At 36.4% G+C, this 19,101-nt stretch overlaps 1 protein-coding gene across 6 annotated transcripts in view; it reads right to left on the bottom strand.

The window, feature by feature from the left end:
* LRRC4C (leucine rich repeat containing 4C) overlaps nt 1–19,101 on the bottom strand; it is a 482,349-nt gene that overhangs the window by 271,071 nt on the left and 192,177 nt on the right. For all 6 annotated transcript variants that reach the window (XR_009114536.1, XM_058025527.1, XM_058025528.1 and 3 more), the window contains exon 2: nt 10,262–10,351. The gene's annotated coding sequence lies outside the window, so the exon portion shown is untranslated. The remainder of the gene's footprint in view (nt 1–10,261; nt 10,352–19,101) is intronic.

Genomic DNA, 19,101 nt, shown 5'->3' with positions numbered 1-19,101 from the left:
TCATACAGTAGTTCTTCAGAGCCAGACAGCATGTTTTACAAAAAAATCTTTGCTACCATATCCTTTCTTGCTTTATTCTTCAAGATTTCATTTGAAGTTCTATTTCTGCAATCTTCTGTAAACATGATTTCCACAAGTTTATTTTTTGGTGAAGGTCTGCACACTCTGCACACACCACAATCCAAAAATTCAAGAGATAGGACAGTCTAATCTATTAGTACATATAATGATCCTATTATTCCTGTAGAATTTCATCCATGAATTTGCCAATTTGTTAATACATTGACAGATAGCAATTCTTCCCCTTACATGTACTTACTTGCTTCTACCATCCCATTCATCAAGTTTCTTTGAAACTTCCTGCACATGTGGCAGAGTTCTTTGGGTTTGTAGCCGATTATTTCAACTTTGACTTTCGATATATATATATATATACTGTTTTATTCTTTCTTTTTTTTTTTTAATCTAAAAAAGAACATCTATGTCTCAGGTTATTAAGTTACTTTGATGAAGTATATTTAGGCTGGTATGAAGACCTCCTTTAATAAAGCACTATTATACACAGTGATAATGCATCTCTCTTCCTATGCTGTATACAAGCAAATGTGTGGGGCAGTTTTCTGAGAGCAGAAGTCAAAACATTTGTGGGAGGGGATCCCCATAACAAAACCAGGGTGTTCCATCTGCAGTCCTTCCTTGCCTTAAACTAGCAACTAACTAACAGAATTGCCAACTGTAAGCTGTACAATCATTCAGATTGGGAAAGTCCAACTGCAGCAAGCCCAATGAGCCACATTTACACTCAACAATGCTGAATAATTTATGGATAAGCACACATAGCCTATTACATGTTCAAAAGGAACATGCAAATGCTTTTAAAGGTGTTTTGGGGGGTTTTATTTTATGTGAAGTAATCACTTTCTGTGTTTTGCCAGCAAAAAAAAAAAAAAAAAAAAGCACAAAACAAAACACAGCAAAAGGTAAATCCTATAATGCCATGATGGCAAGGATGCTGCCTTCTTTGGAAAATATCAAGCATCTGATAGCATTTAATAACTATAATCTGGAAAGTATTACACAAAACAGAAATAACTGTCAGTAAAGACATGGAGCTAATGCTCCATAAAGCATGTCTGATCTGTTCTGTAAAGCTTAAATATTTTTCAGGAAAGCCTTGCTGGGTTTTGTTTTCTAAAGAGAGCAAATATAGCACAGATGCAAACATCAATTACTCCATCCAAACAGAACAAAAGGTTACAAAGGTTACCTTCCCTTAGTGAAAACACAACACCTACTGTGTGCCAAGGTGAAGATAAACAGATTTCATTCTGTATTTGTAGTATAATATATCTCCATCATCATTGCATCAACAGAATTTTATCTTTTTGCATGATCCACCACCACTTAGTGTCACAGGATACTCTTTCAGTCCATTTTATACATCTGATGTGCCCTCTGGCTACGTGTATTGGAGAAAGAGACTTTTGCACTTCGTTGGCCATTAAGACATCTGCTTATAAAAATGAAAGAGAACTGAAAAAAGAAGTGTTCAGAATACCATGAGAGAATGTCTATGAGATGGAGGAGTAGTTAATGACATTGAAATTGAGTCAGTATGGTACCAAAGCTGCTTTGAATTGTTCTTTAAAGTGTTCTTTAGGGCCTAGGAGGACAAAATCAGGAAAATAGAAGGCATAATGAAGAATTCCAAAAAAAAAAACACTTTCACCCTGAATGATGTCTTCTCTATCTGTGCTCTTTTTTGCTGCTGATTCATAACATGCACTGAGAAGTAACAAATATACATTTGCTCTGGCTTGGCAGAATGGGCACAAAGAGTGCACAAAGTCAGAGCTTGCTGCTCATATTTCTGATCTTTTCCAGGTCTCTGGCTAAATGTTTCCATGGAAGCTTGAGAAGTGTCTCAAAACAGACTAATACAGTGAAATGGAGACAAAAGTTGCTTTCTTTTATATTTTCTGTTTTTCATACAGGAAATAGAAACTAGGTGTTCACCATTTTTACACCACTATTTTTACCAATTGTTTTACTAAGATATTAGCATTAAAAATATGTATCGTAATTGGAGCATGAAACGTGGGCATTTATCCAAGTTAACAACATTTGAAACAGAAAATCATTTAAGTACTTTCTAATAGACATGCCAGGAGTATGAAGCTTGTGTAAAATCCCATATTTTGTTAAGTGATAGCTTTGTCTCATAGTAATCTCAAACACAACTACTCCCCTAGGAAAAATCACAGCATCCTCAAATGGATTTCTTTGACACCCGCTTTTCTGAAGTTACTTTAAATTTTTGACCCTTTTTTTTTCCTTTCAAATCAAACCATGTAAAACTCACAGAAAAACGGTTGTCTCAAGTTGAGAAAAAACAAGAGAGAGATATAAGAGTATCTAATAGCTAGGATTATACCTGCATTGAGATGTCTGTCTCCTATAATTCAGGCCAGGACATTAGAACAGACTACTCTTTATCTCCAGAACTGTTACAGTAATAGTTTTGGTCAGCTCTTTCATTTAATGCTGCTCTTCACATTCAAAAGAGTATTCCTACCAACTGTGTCCTAAGATGTAAAAATGTTGTACTCCGTCTTTGCATTGTTATGGACTCATTCAAAGCTCACAGGCTGATTGAAAAGAGCTGCTGCAGACCATTACAGAAAGTGCTACCAATCTTTACTACTCTTGGCTCAGCCAAGGAGCTTTCCAAAAATTATACCCTCAGAGCCTTGAGACAGGTTGTGGAAGCTCTCTCATTCTGTTACTGAGACGTTTTGGCTGTGTTCTGGAGAACAGGAGTGATCCATTTTCAGGTTCATGGTGTGCAGCAGCAGGGACATTTAAAGCTACACTGCTGCTCTGATTCATCTCAGATGTGTTTAGGGTGACAGTAGCTGTGTTTTTCACATTGCCTGATAACATTCACAGATGACTCCAGCCACAGGTCCCCCCCATGAATTAAGATCTGCGCATATCTGGTAGAAAACAATGCAGAGTTTAATGTGATCTAAGCTTATGTAGGTGACAGCAACAGAAATGGGGTAACTGTTCAATAAAATGTCTGCTTAATAAAACAATTCATAGCATTTAATTATTTTGTGTTAATCACCTTGTGAAATTTCAGGTGTTTCCTATTTTATTGCACCTTTGCCTTTCTCTGTGCAAGATGAGCTAGAGAAATATGTGCTTTATTTATCAATTGTGTTCTTTATTTGTATTCATATTAGCCAACTGTTGGTGATTTACCATGTATTTTTAGCTATATCACCTAGTAAAGAAAACTTCTTCGCCAGAATTTATTTTACTATTTCAAATGATGTTAAGTAGCTGATATTTCTCATAAACCTGCATTTTCACTTGTCCTTCTTTTCCTCTCTACTATTCTCATTACAGTGGGAGTCAATGTGAGAAAACATATGGCTGCTTCAGGTAGAAGTATGTGGTCATAGCCATACCATATGTAACAGCATTGTTTTCTTAAATACTAAGACATGGTACCTTAAAAAAATATAATATAGACATACACAGATAGCCAGAATGACTGAGAATGAATTAGCACAGACATTTTTGATTGCGGACAGTATCTATCTTCCAAAGGAACAAAATAGAATTAGGTAGCAAACATGAGTGAGTGACTATGTGTGTGGTGGATAGGTTATAGGTAAATTAATATTCCAGAACTCTGAATAGATTTGGAATTGAATTTAGTGAAGAAATTAGTTTAGTTTTATTTTAGTCAAATAGCATTATTCAAACTTAATTACTCTTCCCCAATGCTTGAAGTATTTCCATTTGCAGAAGTGACAATTCTCTAACAAAATTGGCAATGAATACCAGAACTGAAGTGATGCATCTTCTTTATGACATTGATATTTAGATTATTTAGACAGACATATATATATATAAATCACAGCCTGGCATCTTATCTTTGAGGGAAGCAGATATGCTAGAAAAACAACTGTGCACAGCAAATGTAAAACTATACTACCAAATATTTACCTTAATTTTTTATGAGAAAAATAATAATAACATATACTATGGCCACAACAGAAATGCATATGTAGAGCTGGAATTTATTTTCAGGTACAATGCAGTTTGCGGAGATAGAAAAGAGCTAAAATTCTTTGTATCCATTTTTCACACCACAGATACAACTTCACCATATGAATTCCATCCCTTTGCTCAACAACAACAAATGAGAGATACACTTGGTAAGAATCACTAGAGTATCCGGCTTCTTTTAATAAAGCAGTTTGGAACATTTATCAAACAGAATTGTAACAGAATGAAACTTCAACAAAGAGAAGGATTGTCAGGATGCCAGTAAAACAGCAGCAACAAAAAAGCACCCAACAGCAGTTTTGATATCAATACCTCAAAAATAGGGAATTTCAAACATCACTTTTTAGAACTGCGGAGAAGTGCAACTCTCTTACACTTCTTTGGTATATCAGGTTCAAAGTACTGTAAGACATCTATCAAAATTTTCCATCAAAACAAGATCGCTTCGTCGCCTATCTGGTCTTGGCACACACCTCGCTTCCAAACCCAGCTGCAACCTTTCAGCTGACACCCAGCACATGGACAGCTGCTCCCTGTGTTAGGGCCAAGCTGCCAGCTGTGTGACAGCAGCCCTGCACCTCTGCAGCAGCCAAGACAAGTAACAACTGGAAACAAGAGAAAACTCTCTAGCAAAGCAGCATCCCTGAGTCTGCACCAAGAAAACTTCCCTCTGTTTAGCAGAAAAATAGTCCATTACAAGTATATACAAAACCAAACTATTTTCCTATTTTTCAGTCATCTATAGAGCTTTTATTTCCTTGGCCTAAAAGATCACAGGACCATATAACAATAAGGGCTTAAGAGCTAAACAGTGCTTCAAGCCTGTCTGCAAAACCAAGAGCACTCCAATCGTGGCAAATCCAAATTTGGAATTGCTGTTCTGACATTTTAAAAGACAGTCATGGAGAATTACAGTGGATAACATATTTAATTTCTTCATCTTCAGAAGCTGTTTGTATGTAAATATATCAAAGCTCTAAGGACACAAGTGAGGGATCGGGGAGGGGGGGGGAAGGCATTTGCCAACACTTAGGATATAACTTAAGAAGCTTCAGCTTGGTATCAACCACGCTGTACCTACCAGAAATATTTTAAATGCCAAGACCATAAACTGGTGATGTACAGGACATATCTTATTCCTGTTCCAAAGAGACTAGGATGACAAAATAATTTTGTAGTAATTTTACTGTCAGCCAGATGTGCAGTCTGAAAACTGAAAACGTATAAATGAGTCAGCAGAGTTTTTCATTTTTGTGAACAAAGTTGTATTCAACATGTGATTTGTGGCATAAATAATATTGTACTAAGTTGATGAGGATGAAAGTATCTAAGAAATGCAAATACTTAATAGAAATAAAGAATAGAAATAATAGAAATGAAGTTAATTTAATTTAAGCACATAAAAAACTGCATTTAATATATGTGATGGTTTATGACAACTAGATTAACTGCATGTGGTTTTGATGTATTCTAAGCAAAGCCTTTTTTCATTCTTTCACTTTCTGCCCTGGGTGTGTGGAAGCAGCTCAGACACCTAATAATATTAGCCATACTTTCTCACAGGCATTAATGCCTGATACATTTCAAATCAATTTTTAATAAGCCCAGTACCTCAGCAATCTGAGAAAGACTGAAAAAAATTATGTCTGGCTCAAAACAACTACGGGATGTGTGGGAGGGGGCAGATCAAGTTCAGCAAAGGTGGAATAGTGCTCTGCCCCACACCCCATCCCCTTTGGAGCCTCTCGTGCAGCTGTCAGTCACTAGCACACTGGAAGCAAGGTCCCACCCCTGCCCTGCAGGCCCAGTACAGCCCAAGCGTGGCTATCAGAGCAGAAGCACCTCCTGAGGAAGGATGGCCACAGGAGGTTAGAGCAGAAAAAATACAAAGATTGCCCAAATATGCACCTGGCTATGCACCGGGCCTTTGGAGGAAGCATTCTCCTAATTATTTTCCATCATATGGAAATGATTTATGATTTAACCAGAAAAAGAGCTTTTTTATGATTTAACCAGAAAAAGAGCTTCTTGTGACTGGACACTGGTACATGAGGAGGTCCTAAAGCTACTGGATTTTGAGACAGGAATATATCAAGCTCTTGGCCCCATTCATCCAGAGGACCCTTTGCAGGTTGAGTGGGGTTTTGTTATCCATGGGCTGTCAATTCATTTGTGGCAGCATGGACCAGAGGATCCTCCTCATCCAATCCAATTTCACTCACACAGCTTGAAGGATGCTGAAAAGCAAGACTGTAAAAGAACAAGGGTGTGTGGTGAAATCAACCCTACAAGAAGCAGCAAAATTGTAGGAGAGCAGACAATAATACTGAGAGCCCCTTTAAGGTCCATAAGACAAGGATTTTGGGCACACCACCCTCTTTTGGGGTGGCACAAAGGGAGACTGTCAGGAAGTGTATGCTCAGATAGAGCATTATAGCCACATTCACAGAGGGAAATTGTTTTCTCTCTCCAACCCCACCCACCTCAAAAAGGGTGCTTTTAAAAGGAGATATTAGGTAGCTAAAATTTGCTAGACTAGAAGCAGCAGAAGAAACTGAGAAATGTTACTAAATTAGCAGTAAATTCACAACATCTTTGACAGTAATTCTTTTGTTCTTCAAGCTGGCCCTAGAAATCAAAATGATAATCACAGAAGCCTATCAAAAGCCTTCATATAAGTGTCTTTCTTTGTATCACAAAAAATGTCTGCTAGAATGAAGCTGTATAAAGTTGGGCAGTTGAGACTCCAATAAAAACCTAACCTATATGAGAGTGCTCCTATGCAGAATGCACACAGAAGTGTTTGCTTGGGTACACACACTACAAATTCCTCACCTTCAGACAGTAATTGAAACTGATGAAACATCAAAGATGTATAACTACTTGAAGCACCATCACTTCTGCCCCCAAACGGAAAAGCTAACCTCAGGCCTTCAACCTTCCAAATTAATAACCAGTCCTTAGAACTTAAGGTCTTTATTAGATGTTCAAATCTAATGTTCTTACTGTACCTCCTATGGTTTCCTCACAAATTTGCTTAAATAGGAAGAATTATTTAATTCCTAACAATAAACTTGGACCAAAATAAAAGAACAACATTGTGCACATTTAAAAGTATGCGTCAATACATTAGCAGCAAGGAAACATATTATTATTACAAAATGCATGCCCAAAATTACAAGGCTTCAAAAGCATTTTTATTTCAAATCAGCTTTTAAAGAGTGTGATTTGTCTAACATGTTATTAGGACCTCTTCAGATGAAAGGAGAAAAATGGATTAATAACAAAGAGAATGCTGATTGAAATCTAATTTCTATTATCACAACTAAATGATGTTTTTGCATGCAGGCTGAAGCTGTGTATTTTGAGATATGCAGTCCCCTAACACAATGTCACTCATTTCTGTGCTCTTAGAGCCGTTTCCTGTTGAATTGAAAATAACAGTGCCTCAAGTAACTACACAGCATAAAATGCTTCCAGTTAGAAGCCAAGACTCTAACCGGAGAAAATAATTAAATCAATCATTCCCAAACAAAGTTTTCAGCTGAAGAACAATATCCACATGAAATCTCTTTAAAACATTATGTACCTGGATTATTATCAGCACTACTCAGATGATTATATTTTCACTCCCCAAATCACACAGCAATAAAACTCCTAACAGAATTTCTATTCTATCAAATAATGATTAAAAAATAACAAAAAACACACAGAACAAACTGAATCAGGTAGAACTCTAGCAAATGAAAGATATTAAGGCAGTACAAAAACAAAACATCATGAGCTGCTCCGGGTTCACAGATCCTCAATGTACTGTCGAGTACTTAAAAATCCTGTAAGCTGGTCTGGAAGTTGGGAGTTAACCCCAGAAGTGAAGCACCCTGAGCAAGACAAGCCTTTTAAAAGCGCAGAGGGCTCCAGCCCCAACGCCATCTTCCAGGCCTTCAGAGTTCCTAGGAGCTGCTTCTAGCACCAAAACACCCCAGCTAGGGGCACAGTCCAATTTCTACCTTGCAGGCTTTGTGGCATACAGCTTCCCTGAGAGAACTGTGTTTAATTAGCTACCAGTGGAAAAGCACTGTTATTCCTAAAGGTTATCGGAAGCCAGTTGGGATGAAAGGCTGAGGACACAGATTTTAGTTTCCACTAATCTGCATTTTCTATGTGAAAAAAAAACCTCTTGCAAAATGTAGATCAGTTCTCACTAGTACTGACACCACCCTGTGGCTGCCAGAATTCCTTTGATTGCTGCATGTGCTGAAAACCCAACACTTGCAGCACGTGTGTTTAGTTGTCTTGTTAGCTCCTAGACTGAGGGGGGGGGGGTGTAAATAAATTAGTACTGCATGCAGCACAGCTTTTGCTAACCTTTTACAACAACAGGGACTAAGAGTCTTCCAAAAACCAGAGAGAAGGACCAGGCATCATAAAATTGTAATAGCAGCAAATGTACATGATGGGATGTCACACATGGAAAGTTGAGGCTTATTGATCAGCTATAGCCAGTAGCTATGCAGTCATTTTAGGCCAGCTGCAACCTAACTCTTAGTCTGCACAATAAAATGGTACTAAGACACTTAATTTTTTATTTGAAATTGATGGCTTCTATCACAAAATCTAATGAGCACATCAAATAAAAGAATCCATCTTCCCAACACAATGAAGAAAAATCTATTTTTTTCCCTAACAATGAAAACCTTGATCTTAAATCGTCTGATCACAACACTGAAAGTATTTATGAATCAGAAAAAAAAAATCTAGATGTTGATAAAGGGATGCCCAGTTTTTATTTTTCTGTCTGTCTAGTCCTCTAGGAAGCTACAAACATCAGTGTCAACTTCTCAGCTAAAACAAGAATTTTCACGGCACATCTTGAACTTTTGTCCAGAGACCCATTTTGCAGCTTCTTCTTGTCATTTTTTCAGTAGAGAGCACAGACACACTGCAGTTTCCATTGCATAGCTTTTGCATCCCAGTTTGAGAATGCCCACCTATAGTTGAACACATTCAAACCACTTGTTCCTTCAACTGATAATTTGTGAAAATACCATCTTATATTAGGTAATTTACTTTTAAAGTAGTTGGAAAGTTCATCTGAACAAAGAAAAGTTGTCTGGCTGTGTGTCAAACCTCACATTTAGGTTCTGACTAGTCACTAGATGTGGCACATCACCTCAGCCAGTGACATCTCTTCTACTCATGGACTGGAGTATTTCTAAAAACAGTGACAGAAATCATACTGACAACACTGAAAACCAGGATGTTTAAAGTCCTCTCTCTGTGTGAGTGCATGACTATTTGGATCAAAGATATTCAGTCCCCTAATGCTGGAGCCCATGAATTGTCTCCACAAATGTCTATGCACATAAAAGACCAAGACCAAGCCTTGAACAAAGCTGAATCAATTAGCCTTTCAAAAGTCAAACAAATAACAGAGATACAACATGAACCTCAAGAACTGTGCCTTTATCAGGCAGGAAATGCTTATGGCAATGAAATCAAACATCAACAGGAGAAAAGTTAAGTCTGTTGTTCCACTAGAAAAACCAGAAATCATGCTGCTACTGAGCAGCGACATTGTTCCACACACATCGCCCTGGGAAAGAGCAAACGAACTTTTAAGCCTCCCTTTCTGTGCTAGTGCATTAAGTCAGAGAAGGTCATTAATACTACTTAGCATCTCCTTCAAACTGAAAATTTTAATCAGATTTTACACTTCTACCAGGCACTGTGTAGTTGTGTTTTTGCAGTTCCTACCAGAAAAGGTCACAATACTGCTATTTTGGGGGGAAGTTAACGCATAAAGGCACTTACTTAGTGCCAGACCATTTTGCTGAGCAGGTAGGCCCTGTATAATTTTATTTTTTCAGAGCTTTGCTTCACAATTATGATGGATTTTAACTTGTGCTGCTATGAACCTGCCTATGTGAAGCTTACAAATGATTAGTAGAACCTGATGAATATTAATGTGCTAAGTAAAACAAGGGGATAAAAATGTCTTCCAAAAGGTATTGCCTCAGACAATCTGCCGCTGTCACAGCTATCACTTAGCTGCTGCTGTGATAAAAAAAAAATACATTAAGAAACATCTCTAACCAATGGTTTCTTTGGTAAAATCAAATAATAATCACAACCTAAATTGAAGACATAATCAGGGTTACAGAAAACTTTAACTTACATGTTGTTCAGAAGACCCAAGAGAGCATCAGTCTGTTTTCTTTCTGACTCAATAAATAATCACAATTTCTTGCAATAAAAGAATTCATTTCTGAAAGACAAAAATAAATAATAAAAAGATAAAAGTGAGGTTAAATTATTCACAGTTTTTTGGGGTTTTTTGGTAGCCACACTGCGATAATAATATGAAAATACATTACTACAGGTGGGAAATTTACAGGAACATGGTACAACTTCATTAAAAACCCTGCATAATTAAATCTTCATTTGTAAAGGAAGCAAGCTATTAATATTTTTTAATACTCAAGGTACGTTTAATGTATAGGTTAGTGTTACTTGCACTGCAGGGAGTTTAATATTTCTGTTTTATTCTGTACCACCAGGAGCAAAAGTTTTATTTTCAAGAAGCAAGTATTCTCAATTTCTACCAAAAATGCCTTTCACATATAGTCTAACAGAAAATGGGATCATGTCCAAAAAAACCCTAACATTTTTCTTATGCAAAAAAAAATATCAGATTTTCCTTGAATATTAATGAGAGGATCTGAAGAAAATCCTGCATATTATATCCCAGCATACCTTCCTTTATCCCTTTTCAATATGTATTAATGAGAACACATGAAAAAAAAAGAAACAGGTAGGCTGAATAATAGACTCTTGCAGTAAAATCAATTTAAGAGTGGAATAGGCTGGCAAGAAAATGAAGACTACTCTATACATACATACATGTGAATATATGCTCTATATACAGTTCATTTCTACTGCTTTGAAAGAAGATTAAGAGGGCATAACTTTCCTTCTAGTAGGAAATTATACTGATTTTAAAAAATCAGTACCTATAAACAAACCCTAGTTAGCAAGTCTTGTTTCTTATCCTAAAATAACAAAACATTATAAGATTTCCATCAGTGTTGTGACTTGCTGTCAACAGGGAATTTCAAGCATTTTTGACAAGTGAATGTATTCTTTCAGATTCCTGAATATTTTTAACTGAATAACTAAATGATTAAGTTTCTTTACTGTTTGTGACCCCTGTGAACCAGTACTCAGCCATCCCACAGATGAGGACACTAAACAAAATAAGGGAAAAATTACTTAGAAGATTTTAGTGATTTTTAACCTTTCAAGACTGAGAGAAGATATTACTGAGGGTACTATTTTCAGTGAGAGAATATGTCAGGTTATGTCTATTAAGTCCACACACCCTCTAAAGCTTCATCAAATTCTCACAAAGAAATAAGGGGTGGCATGCAGGTTCTCATGGAATGAGTGCTGGTAGCATGACACAGCTTTCCAGTTTTGTCAGCATTTTATCGAACAGTAATTCTGACATCCTGCATTTATCTAACCATAAAGAAACAAGACTGGCTACAAGCAACTTGATTTAGTGGAAGTTGTCCCTGCCCACAACAAAGGGCTTGAACCAGATGACCTTTAAAAGGGCCCTTCCGACTCAGCCTATTCTATGATTCTTTTATTCCCAATAGCCTCTTGCCTAGTTTGACAACTTCCAGTTGTTCAAAAGTCGTGTATGGGTTCACAGAAACTAAACAAATGCATGAAACACAGTACAACTATCTTTCCATGTAAAACTTAGGTATCTGTAGCCTTTACCTCACCAAACTCTCTCTTATAAGAAAAAATTTCAAAAGATTCATTCATGCGCAGCTCACCTGCTTTGACTTTCATAGAAATGTCTCCACAGGACCAACTAAAATATAACTTATTCCTGCAGCAGTTCAATGCAGCCTTTCTGCCTCGGATAACGTAGTGAAGCTTTGTTTCACACCCATGTGTGTGGCCACATCATGTTAGGACTGCCACCTAAGAGTATAAGTGTGGTTAGGGCCTACAGTGACCACACAGAAATATCTAGCCCCTGGTAGCATCTGCTTATTGTGAATATACAGAGTATGGGAGAAAAGATCACTAGAGTAAAAATATTAGAAATTTGAGTGAGAAAAAAAATGAAATGAAACCAGAGAAATGTAAAAATTGGGGGGAAAAAATCTATTTAGTGACAATTAAGAAGTCATTGGTATGGCACATTACAGAAGATAATTCAGGGAAGAGGAAGATTATAATGGTTTTATGAAGAAATAAAAATATTAAGTCCTCTAAAATAGTTCATCTCACAGTCCATGCTCAAGTAGTGACCAAAATTATCGCTATTCAACGTGAAGAGCTGAAACCAATTTTCTTCTCATGCAAAAACATTTTATATTTTAATAATCACTGCTGAAAGTTTAACATTGGGACTTTAGGGGGAAAAGCAGTAAGAGAAGAATGAATTAAGGTGAGATACTCTTTATATGAAACCACATTTAATCAGCATGATGCAATATTGACGTAATTATAAAATTTTACACAAGCATTAGTCAAGGGTGTTATAACTAGTGCTGTCTACACTGCAGAGGGTCTTGAGCTTGAAACATTGTAGCTAAGAGAACGAAAATGATTAAACATGGCAAGCTGAAAGACAGCAAAATGTGTATGATGTTTTCAACATCCATACCCCCAGAGCAGTGTAACTTACTTTTATTTATTAATAGTCTCCAAATGCAGGCCTTCAGAAGAATTCAACTAATCAACTAGCACACACACTAATCTACTGAAATAGAGTCAAGGATATTCAGCCAGCCTTCTGCCTACTTGCCCTCTAGTTACTTCAAGAAACTATTAGCAGAGAACATCCATGACAGTATTTCTCCATTGTTCTGTTATCCTTAATATTTTATGGCCAATATTTAAAAGTAGAAAATAAAAAATACAAGTTTCTGTGTCAGCTGCAGTGAGAATGAAAACAACTCACTCTTCAGTGTAAAAACCCACTCTACAAACCTTGGGTAATTTCACTGGCTTTTGTTTCCTACTATCACATCTGTATTTATCAAAACTTCTCCAGTGCCCAGATGTAAACAAAATGCCCCACCCACAGTTAAATGGAAATATCCCTATGTCATACATACATTTCTATTGCATTTTTACTTAATTTTATTTTAACTTGCCACTTCAGCAGCGGAGTAATGTGTTAAATGTACTTTATAGTCCCCTAAAAGGCCCAGCTAGGTGCAATACTGACTCTTTTCAACTTGTCTGTCCTGCAAGTTCTCCAACACTAACAGTTTCTAGTTACTCAACTACTTCCAGTTTCAATTATTATTGCCTGTATTTTAATTCATTATTAAAAGTAGGCTTTTAATTAACCCTTTTTCATGATGATTCACTGAATAACTCATCTTTTTTTCATCATCTTCCCTTGATAAAGTCTTATAACCCTTTTTATAGCTATAAAACACATTTTGACCATCTTTCCAAATTTATCCTTAAATAGACATTTCCTCTGCACATAACCACATCTCCATGTTGCTTTTTTACTTTTTGGTTTGACTTTTTTTGTGGGGGGAGCAGTCTGCAACAAAGGCAACCCATAGCACTACCATGCAAGGTAAATGAAGTTTTCTAGATGACAGAAAGAGCAGCAGAGTTGACACAAGGCCAGCCAATTAGCCCACAACAAAATGTGTCCAGTGCTAGTCAGTCCTTTTACATTAACTTAGAGGAGCATAAGGTAATAGTGTAGAGGAGACTAAAACAATGCTTATAATGAGCAAAATAGGGAGAAAATGTAACAACAGAACTTTTTTTTTTGCTGAAAAGAAAAAAAAAAAAGACCGAAGTCTGCCAAATTTCAGTAGTGTTGGGTAAACAGAAGGGCCAGTTAAGGACTTTGCGTCAGGCTGAATTTTCATATTGAAAATGAGTTAGCGTACCTGAAGCTTATGAAACATTGCTCTTACATTTCAAATTATTTCTTTCTCTTAAAAACATTAGAACACAAATACAGCAGTGCCATGGACAACTTTTCAATCAAAATCCCTCTGAGAATTCAGAATGCTACTGTCTAAGAGCCAACACAAATTAAGTACAAAATAATTCAAGCTAGTGCTGGTGCACTAGTGCTACTAGTGCTACTAGTGCTACTAAAACAAATTTCAGAAGTTATACAGCTACACTGAATTAACGGGAAGAGTTCTGGTTTTGGTCAGCATTTCTACAGCTCAAAAGCTAAGAAGCAGATAATGTAATTACTACAGGAGAGCTTGGGTAGTTTTATGCTTTATCCAAAAGGAAAGGGGATAGTGTCAAACTATCTTTCTAAGGCACTGGTTCCACACCGAGCCATTAAGGCACAGTAGCGCCTGCAATTCACAAGCTTCTCTGCTTTCAGCTTTGTTTGTTTTACAGCTGCTGCACAAGGAACAATCAGTGAAAGCTGCTCATAGGAAGTGAATTGAGCAGCACTTTGAACTTCCAGGAGTCATACAGAGCTTCTCAGAAAGCTCTGTATCATTAGTCAGTGCATTGCAAGAAGTGCTGTCTGTAGCTGCAGGAACATTCATGACATCAGGTGGTGTTGCTTTGGGGTTTAACAGTTACACTACATCTCACAAATAAATTACAAAGACTGGAATTTTTCTTTTGCAAAACCAGTAGAGAGACTTACTCTTTCCTAGTGCATCCTCCTGCCTCTTTCCTTAACCCTAATAAATACAGCAAACAATGTCAAGACCTGCCCAGACAAAATATTATTGTAACCAACCTATTTTCACAATTTATTAACATTATGAAAAAATGCAGAATCTTTTCAGAACCACGAACAGGGTTGCTGCCTCCCACGAAGAGAGAAGAAATAAATATGTTGTAGGCATTATTAGGCATACCTATTCCTTCCTCTTTTTAGCCAAATGCATTACAATTCTATTTTGAATATTATTCCTGTATTTGCTATATAGTTCAGGGCCAAATTTCTGGAGGAGAAAGGAAGACACAGAAAGCAAATTCTATTTAATTTCTGGCAGTCCATGTGTTACTAGGGCGAAAAAATCACAGAGGTATTTGTGAATCCTGGTCACTCACAGAACTGAGCTGTTTGAAATCAATGGATTTTAAGGTGTCCTGACAAGGGACACTCAAAATTTACAGGTTAACGTATGCAAGATTCACTTGATTTCCTGCACCTCCCTCGTGAACTTTGCCATGTTTCTTAATTCTCAAATTTAGCCAAGGGGAAGTGAAAGATTGTTGAGATTACTGATGGAGCACAGGTACACAGCTCAGAAAAAACAAGATCAGTGCATAAGTTTAAGCAGGCTTTATCAGCTTTAAGGCCTGAAATGGAAGCTCTGCGTGTCAAGAAACTAGTTTCAGTCTGGTTGCTGTATTTCTACACTCTCAAAAGCAAGCAGAAAGGGAATCACATCAGTTAAAACAGACCTGAGAAAACAATTCATGTTACATTTCAATTCTGAGACTCTCTCATAATTAAAATGTAAGATGTTACTTAAACTTCTGTATTGTGTTTATAAACATGTAACTCAGTTCTTGGCAATTTCTTTACATTTCTTTGGAAAAGCAAAGTGCTTTTTCAACAAGTGTTCAAACATTAATTGCCTGCTTAAAATCCAAATGCTTGCATGAAACTACAAACATCATCTAAACAGTAGGCAACCTAAAAGCAGTCCAGGCAATGCCATGGGAACACAATGTCATCCGCATAAATTTGATGGAGTATTTAAAAAACAAAAAACATAATGCAAGAACTGCAATAAACTAATAATAAACTGTCAGTGATAATAAAATTAGAAATCATAAGTGGATAGCAGGCAATAACACTGATTTTTTACCAGACCTCATGGGGTGGTGGCTCCCATCTGACTACTGTTAATCACATGGATAAGAAAAACACAGAATATTTTCAAAAGTTCCTGCCAGTTGCCAAGAGAGATTCTTGTCAACATCATACTAAAAGGCTATAACATTCATGAAAGCTATTAGCAAATGGTAATTAAGTTCTATTGTACAATATTTGCAACTATTTGCCTTATTTATACTCATGCCCTCACCTGTACATATGAAAATTTTTGTCATAACAGAACATAGACATATGCTAAAGTTAAAATTTAAATATTCCTTTAATCTTTTTATTTAAATTGCTATTGGTCAAATTACACCTCATTTTTGAGGCTGTTTTACATCGGGAAAGAAGCTAGTCACTATGAATAAATCCAAAAGCATAATTAGAAAATATACTGAAGTAAATTGAAAAATCACATGGAAAACATATGAAGAATTTAAGTGACACCAACCTACCTGCTTTTAGTGCATAATTCAAAATTTTCAGTGTCACTGACTAGTTGTATAACCTTTCAATAGAAAAATAAAACTATGCAGCTCATTGAAACTAATCAAAATTTAACAGGTGTTAGCTATGAGCTTGAAAGTATTTGTGAATTATCTATAGATGAACTTTAAGAACATGAAAAAAAATTCAAATTAACAATGTTATTAAGAAATTATCAACTTGTTAATCAAAAATCAGTCCACAATTTTGACCTACATATTAAAACCCAGCTAATTATTAATCTGTAGTTTCAGAAAATCACACTGCTGTATTACCAGCAGATTCACTACAAAGCACTGCATAAAACCTTGTAGCACCATGTAAGCAGAATCCTGACTAATCCAATCCAACAGCCAAACAAATAAAGCCCATAATATAACACTTATCACCATACTTTTGTCCTCATCTTTTAATTTAGAGTTTGAACAAGAATCAGTTTATTGCTAACTGAAGTCACAACAGCTGGAGAGCATGCTAAACTGAAAGTCTCTGAAAAAGAATCTGTAAGGAAAGTTTGAAAGATGATCAGAAGCAAGGAAAATTAAAACAAGCTAGAAGTCATTCCAAGTGCTAAAAGAAGCAGGAGAGAAGGCATAGAGCTGAAAGTGAAAGAAATGAATGAAGGAAATTATGTGTAGGATTGAATAAATATCACTTTTTAAACCCAGTAAGCAGCTGAACACACCCAATTGCTCGCTTACTTTTTGACCTGCTGTGTAAGAAGAATTGCAATGCTAAAACTGTGAAAAGTCATATGTTGGAATAGTTTAATATGACAAAAAAATGGTAGATGCCTTTTCCACCCCCTAAAAAATAAACCCAAGAAATACTAATGATTTTTTTTAAAAAAAAAAATCTAACTCATTGCTCACCATCATCTGACTAGGTTCAAGCAGTCCCTAAGCAAGAGCAGTACCTGCTCCTTTCTCCCCCTCACTGTTTCAGTGCTGAGCATGACACATTATGGTCTGTAACATCCCTTTGGATGGTTGGGCTCAGCTGTCCTGGCTGTGTCCCCTCCCAGCTCCTTGTACAGTCCCAGCCTGCTCACTGCTGGGCAGGGAGGGATGAAAAGTAAGTCCTGATTTTGTGTAAGCTCTGCTCAGCAATAACAAAAAACATTCTTGTGTTATCAACACTGTTTTCAGCACAGGCTACTCCAAAGAAAATTAATGCAATTCCATCCAAAATGGGTACAAAAGCTTCAGAGGTTAAGACCTACAAGACCTCAGCACTGAAACAAAAAGTTAAGAATTGCAAAGGACTCTGAAGGTGAACTTCAGGTTGTACAAGGCTAGAGATCAGAGGGGATTTGAGACAGATATGTGAGGTGAATTTAGTAAAATAATAAGGGGAGTGATTTCAGTATATACCCTGGAGAGATCTACTGGTACTGAAGGGAATTAGCAGGCAATACACTAGGAGAATATAAATTAATATAATTATTTTTATAGAATGCAGACAGTGTTTCAGGAAGATGCCTTGCTTTTTGCTTTGATTTCTGTCCATAATTCTTGCACATCTGCCTTTTTGCAATCCTTTCAGATTCACTTAGAACTGCTCCCACCCTTCCTCCTGCTCCTAAGGCATAATGGCCTTTCTCTTTTTGTATTATTTTTCTGAGTCATGATCTCATGCTGAATAGCATAGTCCATTCCCCCATCCACTTAAGATGTTAAAGTAGGTTTAGGAATATACTTATGTCAAATTATAGAGAATTCTATATAAAATGACATTTTCCCAGGTTTGAAATCCTATTCCTTTTGAAGCAGGTTGCTCTTGGTGCAGAAGTGTAAGCCTTTAGTGCAAGATGTACTCACAGATATACACAACTCTTTTCTGTATTTATAGTTTCCAAGAAGTAACATATCATGTCAAAGTAATTTAATAACCATCACTTCATGTATTTGTTCTCCATGGCTAATATCAACAAATCCTGGCCACCTGTCTCTTTTCTGCTTAAACGTTCCTCTGAAAATATTTATCAACTCTGGTCTCACTACTAGGATTTCAAATTTTCAGGCCAGCTTCCCCAGACACAGAAAACACCTTAAGGTAAGGATGAGAGATAAAAAGACTCTTTCTCCTGGTTCTCAGTTCCCAGGCAACATTCATCTCAAGATGAGACCTTGAAGTGATAGAAACACAGACCCAGAAAGCTTTTTCACATCAATACTCAAGACTCACTTATTATAATTTTCCTCTGTCCTTTGAAGGAGCTTAGAAAAACTTTCAGACAAATAAGATACTTTTAAAATACTTATAATAAGCATATTTTAAAAGGAGAAAATGAGAAACAGATTCCAGGGCTATAGTGATGATGATGATGATGATTAAATGAAAGAACTACTCAAATGAAAGATTCAAATAATGCTGATCACTAAAGCAGGAAAATAGAAATGAACTGGTATTTTTAATAACTAGTTTAGAATTAAAGAAACACTTAAATCAGAAGTTTTAATGCTTATTAGTGTTGAATAATTTCTTATGGTGGCTCAAGAAGGGAACCCTGAAAATTAACTAAGCTTGGCATACTGAAAATTAAAGGAAAAAATAAATCAGTGAAACAGAGCTCTGATATCCCCACACCCACTGCATTCTATCCCAAATATCTGAAAGATGAGTGAGGCCTTAAGAATACCTATAGGAAGTAATTG

The sequence above is a fragment of the Melospiza georgiana genome, chromosome 6 (assembly GCF_028018845.1).
Source record: "Melospiza georgiana isolate bMelGeo1 chromosome 6, bMelGeo1.pri, whole genome shotgun sequence".
Lineage (NCBI taxonomy): Eukaryota > Metazoa > Chordata > Aves > Passeriformes > Passerellidae > Melospiza > Melospiza georgiana.
The sequence above is the reverse complement of the archived record's forward strand: the minus strand, read 5'-3'. Positions and strand labels throughout refer to the sequence as shown.